This window comes from Pimephales promelas, chromosome 2 (assembly GCF_988280905.1).
Source record: "Pimephales promelas chromosome 2, fPimPro1.hap1.1, whole genome shotgun sequence".
Classification (NCBI taxonomy): domain Eukaryota; kingdom Metazoa; phylum Chordata; class Actinopteri; order Cypriniformes; family Leuciscidae; genus Pimephales; species Pimephales promelas.
Window position 1 is genome coordinate 28,471,790 of NC_142770.1, and position 11,415 is coordinate 28,483,204.

The window sequence follows — 11,415 nt, forward strand, 5'->3', positions numbered from 1 at the left end:
AAAACTTTTCGAAAGAAAAATCTGTTCTTATCAGTTTAATATCTGATACGTGCCCTACCCGGGCACCACATATTAAATTGATTTTTGGTCCTGGGAGATGGAATAGGGGCTTGCTCCGTCCACTCCACGCATCGACCCGGTATTGCAGTACTTCTGGGAACGGTGCACCCTCCTAACGTGTTCAATGAAAGAAATGTAGTGGTCTTGTGTGGCAGAAGGTGATAATGGAGCTAGTGTGAGTGGGTGTTGTAGGTGATCATGTGCTATACTAGCCTGGGTAGAATTGTGGTGTAAAAACAAGACAAAAAGGAACCCCTGTTCCTCTGTCGGTTTAACATCTGATCCGTCCACTATTCGGGGACGGCGCATTATGTACATTTATGGCTCATGGAGCCGGATGCGGAGCGTGCAAAAAAAAAAAAAAAGCCCCTTTTTTGACTGGCAAACCGCTGGTGAGGATTGGGGAGAGGGACAGGGTGCTTCTGACTGAAGGCCTGGGAATTCATACTTACCTGGCAGGGGAGACACCATGATCAGGAAGGTGGTTCACCCAGGGCGAGGCTCGGCCATTGCACTCTGGGTTGTGCTGACCCCTGCGAATTCCCCAAATGTGGGAATCTCGACTGCATAATTTATGGTAGTGGGGGACTGCGTTCGCGCTCTCCCCTGGACAACACTGGTTAAAAGGGCAGATTGTTAAAGCTCCACTTGAGGTTCTTTTGTTTTGTTTTTTTTCTCCACTTCTTCAATATCCAGAGGCAGTCCAGAGAGTTGAACTGCGGCGGTTGCTCGAGAGATACGAAACAGTCTAGGACCGGTCTGTGTGAGGAGGGTTTTCTTTTTTCTCCTCAATTCTTCAAATAGTCTCCCATATTTGACGGACGACTTAGTTCACAGCAGTTGTCCTGGAGGCAAAGTTGTTCGGAATGAGGAGTTCTATCATGTGGTATGAAAACATTGTGCACGTGTGAAACGTCACGTGATATACAGCCACCCATGTTGTGTTTTTTTCTGTTTACAGCGCCACCAAGTGGCCAGTCGCCGCATTCCTCTTCACGTGACCACGGGCTGAGCCCGTACACAGGTGTACCGAGTTGGGTGCAATTGTCTCATTCCGTTGGAGAGTTATAGCCGTTCAAGTAAAGCCCGCCTCGCCCACCCCCAACGTTTTGGCGTACCGTCGCCAACGTGGATGGAAATTCCAACTGTTTCCCGATCCCTGTTGGCAGTCAGACTCCAGAGAATCTTTCTGCACCGGTTTGGGTCAGATCGGGCAAAAAACCTAGGACTAGTGTGCAAAAGTAGGTTTTTCAGAAAATCCAAAATACCCGAAAATCTCGCCAGCGCGACCACCCAATCCGAGGCATGCATCTTGTTCGGCTCGAGCCAAGGATTCCGGTGATGTAAGACACTTGGGTCTGCGACCGACGGTCGAGGAGTTACGAGCCATTTCGTACTTTTGATCGCTGCAGCGCCACCTTGGGGCCGATCGGGGCGAGCCTTGGTGAGGTTGTAGTACCGGGCCGGTCCTACCATCCCTCAGAGTTTCAAGTCTCTACCACGGACGCTTTGGTCTGCCCGCTCACTTTTAAGGCGGAATGTTGATGATCCAAAATCCCAGGTTGCACTCCAGAGTGTCGTGCTGTGCACTCTGTTGTGATCCATTTTCGGTGTCAACCAATCTGAGCTGAGCTTGTTTGCCGGCGACCTTAGACCCTCTCGCCGCGGCCCAGGTGGGCGTGGCCTTTGCCGGCTCCCCCGCCTCGGCGTCGCTGCGTCATCGCTTCTCGGCCTTTTGGCTAAGATCAAGTATCTTGTCAGACGGTTGAGACTGCGATCGCCTCTTGGAGGTTCTTGGCTCGAGATCTTCTGGTATCCCGAGCCACACATCTCTTGAGAGGTAGATTGAACCTGCTGATTTTACTCCTGCTCAGTTTTAAGGTAAGACCTTTTTATCTATTTATTTATTTATTTATTTATTGTCTATTTATTTAATATTTATTGGGTTTTTAAAGTTTTAGGCTGTTGGTGCCTCCACCATGTCGGCAGCTCGTGCCGGTGTGCGGAGGCACCACAGCGTGCGGTTTTTATTTAGAGAGGTCGAGGGGAAGCTCCTGGGTATGTCCCGCATGGACTTTTCCAGGAAGCTGATCCAAAAGACCTTACATTTTAAGCCCGAGGACTTGAATTGTTTGATGACTCTGCCCCTGAACAAAGGATTTGATGTTAGCTTTAAGGCTGCTTCCCTGCTAAATGATTTTTGGCAACGGTTTGAAACTGTTAAGGCCCAGTTCTCCATGTTCACTGTGGAGAAACTTTCTGATAACACTCTTAAAACAGTGATTGTCAGGATGTTTAATGAAACAGTGACTGGAGATGATATTTGTGTCTGGCTGGGTAGATTTTGCACTGTTAGAAGTCAGCCTGTCAAAGTGCTAGATGAGGATGGCATTTGGAATTGCTCCTGGCGGATTCCCATTAAACAATGGGAAGACGCTGGGGGCTACCAGGGCCTGAAACATCTGCCTTCTATGATTGTGCTGGGAGAAAACAGAGGCTACATACACTATCAAGGAATGCCTAAGCTGTGTAGAAAATGTGGAAGAGTTGGGCATCTCGCCGAAGCATGCCAAGAACTAGTATGTGGGAAGTGCAAAGAAATTGGTCACAGTTTTGAAAACTGTACCAATGGCAGGCGGTGCAATCTTTGTGGAGAATCATCCCATCTCTACAGAGACTGCCCTAAAAGTTTTGCCAACAAGCTTAAAATGGCCGCCCCGCAAGCACACCAAACAAAGGAACAAAGGGAGGAGGAGGCGGTCCCTGAGGTTTTGGCGGGAATTGCAACTCCCCTGCCAGCCTCAGGGATTGGGGTAGAAGAAGGAAGTGGGGCGGCCACAGGGGCAGAGTCAAACATTCAAACAGCCACCACCACTGTGAAAGATAAGGAAGGAGATGAGATGCAGGAAGAAACAGATTCTTCATTAGAAACGGTTCCGGATGTGGTTTTAGAAACCAGTGGGAGTGAAACTGAGCTTTCACTCCCAAATGCTCAGGTGCAAAAAAGGCCTGCGGGATCTCCTCTGTTTGACACAGAGGAGAAAAAAGCTAGGGCTGCACATCGCTCAGATATTTCCTTTTTGGATGATCTGGAGCGTGTGTGGCCCCTAGAATCCCCAAATGAGGTGTCCTTTTTGCACGTAAAGCTAAGAACATCATCACCAAAAGAGCTGCAAGAGGTTTCCTCTGCAGCCCCGGAGGTGGTAAGCATTTGCCTCCCCGACCCCAGTCCATCTGGGAGGAGGGTAAGGCAATTGCCACAAGAAATCACATGATTTTAATGATTTTATTGTAGTCTTTTATTGTCTTCTATTTTAAATGTCTCATACCTTTTTTACCTTACTGCTCATGACCCTCACAATCTCAACCATCAATGTAAGAAGTGTGAGGTCCACCATACGAGTACAGAGCATTTTATCCTTTTTAAATACTTGTAAATCAGATTTGTTTTTAATACAAGAGTGTGCTTTGCCCTTTTTAAATAGGTACACAAAGATGGAGGAATTATGGCTCCCTGGTCCCTCCATATGGAGCGGATCAAACCAAAACAAAAATGACGGTGTTGCTATTTTAATAAAAAATCCCCATATCTTGGTGAAGGGCAGCACAGTGGTGAGGGAAGGGCGGGCTCTTTTAGCAAATCTGAGTTTTTTAGGTAGAGATTTAAATGTTCTTAATGTGTATGGTTTTACAGGTAAAAGTGAAAGGTATGAGCTTTTAGAAGACTTGCAGTCCCACATGTTAGGTAGGGCTCCCCTAGTGGTGGCAGGGGATTTTAACTGTGTTTTATCAAAAAAAGATAGGAAGAGGGTAGGAGAGGATTTTAAAGTAGATAAGACAACGGTTTTATTGCAGGGCTTGGTGAGAGATTTTAAATTAGTCGACTGTTTTAAAAATGTGCATCAAAGAGAGGAGGGCTACACTTGGTTCAGTAGTGATGGCTCCAGAGCCTCTCGCATCGACTATATTTTTACAAGAGACTGCCCGCCAACCGATGCTACAGTCACCCCCCTTTTCTTTTCTGACCACTTAATGCTGTCTTCCACCCTTTCACTGCCCACAGGTGTGACGGTAGGGGGAGGGCTGTGGAAGCTGAACTGCTCCCTCTTAGAAGATGAGGATGTAGTAAAGGAATATAGGGAGCAGTTCAGCCAATGGCAGACCCTCCAAGACTTTTACGATACACGCGCACAGTGGTGGGAGATGGTAAAGGACCGGACAAGACAGTTTTTTAGGAAAGTAGGAAGGGACAAGAAGAATAGGGAAAAGAGATACATGATGGGGCTGCAAAAAAGACTACAAAGATATTTTAATCTTTTTAATAATGGTTTTGATTTTAATGACGAAATGAAAGAGGTCAAGAAAGAAATGTCAGTTTTATCTAGTTATCAAAGTAAAGGGTTTATTTTAAGAAGTAAAGAGAGAGAGATAGAAGAAGGTGAAAAATGTACTAGGTATTTTTTTAAAAAGATATTAACAAGGGGAGGGGCTATAACTAGTGTAAAAGTAGAAGGGAGGGACGTAAAAACAACAGATGAAATTTTAAAAGGGGTTGAGTATTTTTACCAAGAGTTATACAGTCCAAAAGATGTACATGACACCACTCTAAAGGAAGTTTTAAATTTTTTAGTCAAGGAAGTAAAGAGTCCAAATGAGCTTTTAATACAAGATTTTACCATTTTAGAAACTCAAAAAGCACTGAAAGGTTTTAAGAGGGGTAAATCCCCAGGGGCAGATGGACTCCCCCTGGAGTTTTATCTTACCTTTTGGGACATTTTAGCTCACGAATTACTGACTGTTTTTAAGGACTTTGAGACCCTTGACAGACTTCCGGACAGTTTTAGAATAGGGATAGTTTCTTTACTTTACAAAAAAGGTGACCGGACTGACTTAAAAAATTGGAGACCTATCACTCTTTTAAATTTTGATTGCAAACTTTTTAGTAAAATTTTAGCTACACGTATGTCGACCGTTTTAGAGGACGTAATCCACCCGGATCAAGCTTGCGCTGTGCCCAGAAGAAAGATAACAGACAGCCTAGTTCTGATTAGAGATGCCATCTGTTATGCGAGAGACAGAAACATCCGGCTTGTAGCCCTAAATTTAGATTTTGAAAAAGCCTTTGATCGGGTCTCGCACCAGTACCTCTTTCAGGTACTGCAAAAAATGGGCTTTCCAGAGAGGTTTATAGCTTGGGTGGGGCTGCTGTATGAGGGCTTAAGCAGCAAATTTCTTGTAAATGGGCATCTTTCCAAAGCTGTAAATATCCACAGCGGTGTCCGTCAGGGGTGTCCTTTATCTCCCCTTCTGTATGTGGCTTGTATTGAGCCACTGGCACAGATCTTGAGAAGGGATAAATGGATTAAAGGACTAGACATCCCAGGAACTGGTGGACTGACGGCGACCTGTGTTTTATATATGGATGACGTGACTCTTTTAGCGACTGACCTTTTATCAGTACGAAGAGCAATGGACTTGACTGACTGGTACGGTCGGGCCTCGGGCGCCAAGCTTAACAGGAGTAAGTCCGAGGCCCTGCTCTTCGGGCCGTGGGGCGACATGGACACAGGAGGACTAGATTTGGATTTTAAAGAAAATGATTTGAAAATTTTAGGTGTGAAATTTGACAGGGAGGGTGGAGGACAAGGTAACTGGACTGACATGTTAGGGAAAGTTAGGCAAAGACTGGGCTTTTGGGGACTAAGACAACTGACGCTAGAAGGCAAGATTTTAATTTTTAAAGCTGTGATTTTACCACTGATTTTACTTGTCTGTTCTGTTTTTAGTCCCCCAAGACGATTCCTAGCCAAGTTGGAGAGGGCGGTATTTTACTTCCTGTGGGGGTCCAAGTGGGAAAGACTCAAGAGGGAGGTCGTCAAAAAGAAAAAAGAGAATGGCGGGAAAGGCCTCCCAGACCCCCACCTGTTTTTAGGCAGCCGCTTTGCCGCCCTCCACATCCAGTATGCACTGACCCCATCCAGAGAACACAAGACAGCAGCCATGACCCGATTCTGGATGGGGTCATACCTAAGAAGCTTGAAAATTTTACCCATTGATCTTAAAAGTCCAGTGTCTTTTAATTTGTCAAAAGAACATCTTTTTATTAAGACATTTTTAAAGAAATACCTTTTAGAAACAAATGATGCCACTATTTTAACTAACCACAAGTCTCTTGTCTCTCTTGTGCAGGATCGAGAATCGGTGAGTCCAGTTCCAGGCCTCACACTAGGTGAGGCCAAAGACGTTTGGAGGAACGCAGCCCACCCAGCTCTCCAGAACAGGCTCAAGGACTTGTCGTGGATGGTGGCTCATGAGATCCTCCCGGTCAGGGCGGTCATGCACTCCAGAGGCATGGCCAAAAACCCCACCTGCCCACGGTCCGGATGTGGTTCCCCGGAGACCGTCCAACATCTGCTCTGGGAGTGCGGCGCTGCGCGGGACCTGTGGGCCAAGACCGGCCCCCTGTTTTTCCCGTGCCTGCCGGCGGGTCGGGCCCAGGTGGACTACAAGCTCGCCATCCTGGGGGTGGGTCAGGGCTTGAAGGAGTTGACACCACCAACGTTTGCCTCGCTCTGGCTCACCCTCAACCATATAAAGGATGCCATCTGGGCCACCAGAAACCTGCTGGTGGGGAAACGCGTGACGGTCCCCCTCCACGCGTGCGAGCAAAGAATAAGATCAACGCTGCAGGGTGGGCCGCACGTCGTTATTCGGATGGGGGGGCCGGGGTCACACGGAGAGGGTCCCGGCCGCCACCGTACCTGGCTGCCCGTAGATGCACCCTCACCACTCTGGCTACGGGAACAGCGGGCCAGCGGGCCGGAGGAGAGGGGATCTCCGCTGGGCACTGGAAGCGGGGAGTCCGAGGCCTGTTCTGGAGACCTGGAGTGAATGGACATTCTTGATAGGGACTCACCCTCGATCCTGTACAAGAGATGTTTTATGTGGCATAATTTATTGTTTTATTGTTTTTTATCTGACATGTTTTATTGTTTTATTCCTATTATTTGAACCATTTACCTGTCTTTTAAAACATACATGGACTTTTTACACAACACACAAACACAAGAAACTTTTAACAGTAAATAATGTGTCCCTTTTAATATGTGTAAAAATGTGATCTAAAAGAAAAAATGTACATGCAAATGGAAATAATGGAATGACACTGTGACAATAAAACTTTTCGAAAGAAAAATCTGTTCTTATCAGTTTAATATCTGATACGTGCCCTACCCGGGCACCACATATTAAATTGATTTTTGGTCCTGGGAGATGGAATAGGGGCTTGCTCCGTCCACTCCACGCATCGACCCGGTATTGCAGTACTTCTGGGAACGGTGCACCCTCCTAACGTGTTCAATGAAAGAAATGTAGTGGTCTTGTGTGGCAGAAGGTGATAATGGAGCTAGTGTGAGTGGGTGTTGTAGGTGATCATGTGCTATACTAGCCTGGGTAGAATTGTGGTGTAAAAACAAGACAAAAAGGAACCCCTGTTCCTCTGTCGGTTTAACATCTGATCCGTCCACTATTCGGGGACGGCGCATTATGTACATTTATGGCTCATGGAGCCGGATGCGGAGCGTGCAAAAAAAAAAAAAAAGCCCCTTTTTTGACTGGCAAACCGCTGGTGAGGATTGGGGAGAGGGACAGGGTGCTTCTGACTGAAGGCCTGGGAATTCATACTTACCTGGCAGGGGAGACACCATGATCAGGAAGGTGGTTCACCCAGGGCGGCCTATTGCTGATTGTTCTGTTTTCTCGTTTTTTGCTTGGGTTTAATACCTAATAGAACAACATGTCGACCGTTTTGGTGCGAAGGAATACGGTCAAATTCGAGTTACTGGAAGGACTGGAGATGGACCGACTGAATTTCAGTAGGAGAATATTACAGACAGAACTCGGTTTTCAACCCTCACAACTGGATTACATCTTTGCCTTTCCTGGTAGGAAGATTTTTGAAGTGGTTTTTACCACCTTTTCTTCTTATGAACTCTGTGTGAATAGATTTAATTCCAAGAAGAGCACAACTCCTTGTTTCCAGAAAATTCTCTTGACCCCTTTATCTGAAAGAGATATCAGAACTGTGACTGTCTTGATACATTCTGAAAGGATTAAAATTGAAGATGTTACCACTTGGCTCTCTATGCACTGTACCATCTTAAATACTTCTTTGATGAGAGATGAGGATGGGATAAAGACTGGAGCTTCCAAATTCCAAGTACGTTTGAGGAAAGATGCAGAAGGTAATTACCATCACCTGCCCGCACTAATCCAATTAGGCCCAATTAGGGGCTATGTTTTCTATAATGGGCAACCAAAGGAATGTAGGAAATGTGGCTCCTTGAACCATATAGCAGCGAATTGTGAAATGGTAATCTGCAGACACTGTAATAGTAAAGACCATAGCTCTAAGGATTGTCAGCTACCAAAGAAATGCAACCTATGCGGGGCCGAAGATCATAGGTTTCGTGATTGCCCTCATGCTTACTCCAACAAAATAAAACAACAAGATCGTGAAGAAGGACGGAATATGGTGGATTTTGAAGACCCAGAAAACAACATCAGAAGTGGATTTCCCTTTGTAACCCATCAAGATGGTGCCCAGGATGTTACGATTACACAGGGAGAACCTAGTATAAGTCCTTCACTACATCCTCATGGATTAGTCGAAGTCCCTGCACCCTCCTCTCTAAAAGAAGATCTGATAGACTTGTCAAGAGTTCTTTTTTCCCCCTTGGAACCTAATGTTAACAAGAGAACAGAGGAAGAAACACAAAAGGACCTTCCAGTTGAAGAACCAGAAATTGCAATGGATGCTATGGTATCAACGCCAGATAAGGAAGGCCAAAAACCAAGACGGAACATCCTCTTGGAGGTAGCTGAGGCTTTTCCTATGTCCTTATCTCTTCTATCTGAAACTCCAACACCAGAGTCCACTCCAAATGACAACAAACATTCTATACAGGAACATGAAGAAGTAGCTGACTGGTCATCCAACTCTACACCCTTCTTGGACTTTGACGAAATTGAAAGTTTTTCAACCACCACCCAAATGAAAGAAGTGGCATTACCAAAAGAATCACCTTCACGATCTAAGAGGGAAAAGAAAAGAAAAAGGCCAAAGAGCAACGTGACGTCTCCTACGTAACCTTCTCCCCTCTAGGTTATGCGTTTATCGATTACATCCATTAATACTAGAGGTTTAAATGACCCGGTTAAATGCTCCTCTGTGTTTTCCTTTTTATATAACGAAGGTCACGATATTGCCCTCCTTCAAGAGTGTAATCTACCTTATAAACCTAATTATAGATCCTTCCAAGATAAGTGGAAATATGGTCATTCCTTATGGTCTGGGGATAATAAGAATAGGTCTTCTGGAGTGAGCATTCTCTTTAGAGGTTGGCAATTTGAGATCCATCAGGTCAAGGAACTGGTCAATGGGAGACTTATGTATGTGGATGTAAGATTGAATGGGATACTCCTTCGTATAATTAATGTATATTGTCCTCCAGACTTACAAGAACGAAAAGAAGTTTTGAAAGATATAGCTTCATTACTTTTTTGTGGACATGAAGTGATTATGGGGGGAGATTTCAACTGTATAATAGCAAAAGAAGACAGGAAATCAACAAGAACAGTAAAACTCGATTCTAGCTCTGTAGATCTCACAGACATTCTTAAGGACTTCCAACTTACAGATGTTTTTAGAACTCAGAACCCTAATATCCCTGGTTTCACTTGGTCTAATGGATCTTCCTCTTCCCGTATTGATTTTTTCTTTTCTTCACCAGCAATTGAGGTAATAGAAGCCTCTGTGAAACCTGTTTTTTTTTCTGACCATGCCAAATTGGATTGTGTATTAGATGTATGTGGTAGTAATATGAGAGGCCAAGGATTATGGAAGTTAAATACAAGCTTGCTAGAAAATCCTAAAGTTGTACAAGAATTGAAAGGAATGTTATACCAATGGGAATCACTGCAAGACATATATTCTTCAATAGGTGATTGGTGGCAGGATCTTAAAATTAGAATAAAGGAGTTTTTTATAAAGAAAAGCAAGAAAATTACATCAAAAAATAATTATCGGTTTAAGAAATGTCAGAGAGATCTACAAACTCTGTACACAATGTCTCTTTCGGGATTTAATGTGGCAGATGATATTGCAAAACTTAAGAGAGAAATGGCTAAAATAATGGCTGATAAGAACAAGACCTACATTATAAGGAGTAGAGTTCAGCATTTTGAATCCAATGAAAAATGCACTAGATATTTTTTTAGGAAGCTTACTGGATCCCAAAGTTTAGATTCTATAAAAACCCAAGAGAACAAAGTAATAACAGGCACACACAATATAGTATCTCATGTCTTCTCCTTTTATAAGAACTTGTATAGCTCAAAAAATAGGAAAAATGATGAAATTGTTGCTTTCCTTTCTGAAATGGATAGTAACACTCAAGGAGATTTGAGAATTGATGACATAAACCTATGTGTAGAGGATTTGACCAAAGCAGTTAGAAGTATGAGTAACAATAAATGCCCAGGAGCGGATGGGCTACCAAAGGAATTTTATACAACCTTTTGGGAAGAGTTAAAAGAACCTTTGTTGAGGATGTTTATGGAAAGCCTACACATAGGAAAACTTCCGTCTTCTTTAAGAGAAGGAGTTATCTCCTTGTTGTTCAAGAAAGGCGATAGACAGGAGCTAAAAAATTGGCGACCTTTGACCTTGTTAGGAGTAGATGTAAAAATCTTGTCCAAGGCGCTCTTTTTTAAGCTCCAGCCTGATATGCCAAAATTTATCAGCAATGACCAAACATGCGGGATTAAAGGGAGATCTATACAAGATAATCTAGCATTAGCAAGAGATATATACCTGTACGCACAAGAACGTAAACTATCTCTGGCAATTTTGGGCCTTGACCTGGAAAAGGCCTTTGATAGCATAGACCATCATTATTTACATACATTGCTGAAGCGTTTGGGCTTTAGCTCAACCATTTGTGCATGGATCAGCCTATTGTATGCAGGTTGCCAAAGTAGAGTTTTGGTGAATGGGCACTTGTCAGAGCCATTCGATGTTTGTTCGGGTGTGCGTCAGGGTTGTAGTTTGTCCCCACTGTTGTTTGTTTTGGCAATTGAGCCATTGGCCTGTACTCTTAGACGGAACCCTAGGATTAGGGGCTTTCCAATTCCAGGTGGTTCAGGTAGAGTGGCCAAAGTTTCTCTTTATATGGACGATTTAACACTTTTCCTCACGGATAATAATTCCATAAAAGAAACGCTGGAAACTTGTGAGAGGTTCGCTCTAGCTACAGGAGCTAAGATTAATAAATCCAAGACAGAGGTTCTGTACTC

The 11,415-nt window shown here is 44.2% G+C and overlaps 1 non-coding gene and 2 pseudogenes across 1 annotated transcript; all 3 read left to right on the forward strand.

Annotated features, from left to right (window-relative positions):
• On the forward strand, positions 1-173 carry LOC148996574 (U2 spliceosomal RNA; annotated as a pseudogene).
• Positions 174-504: 331 nt separating this feature from the next.
• On the forward strand, positions 505-669 carry LOC148996575 (U1 spliceosomal RNA). The gene has a single exon (XR_016150387.1). It is a non-coding gene; the product is annotated as a U1 spliceosomal RNA (small nuclear RNA).
• Positions 670-7,235: 6,566 nt separating this feature from the next.
• Positions 7,236-7,408, forward strand: LOC148996576 (U2 spliceosomal RNA; annotated as a pseudogene).
• The last annotated feature ends 4,007 nt before the right edge of the window (positions 7,409-11,415 follow it).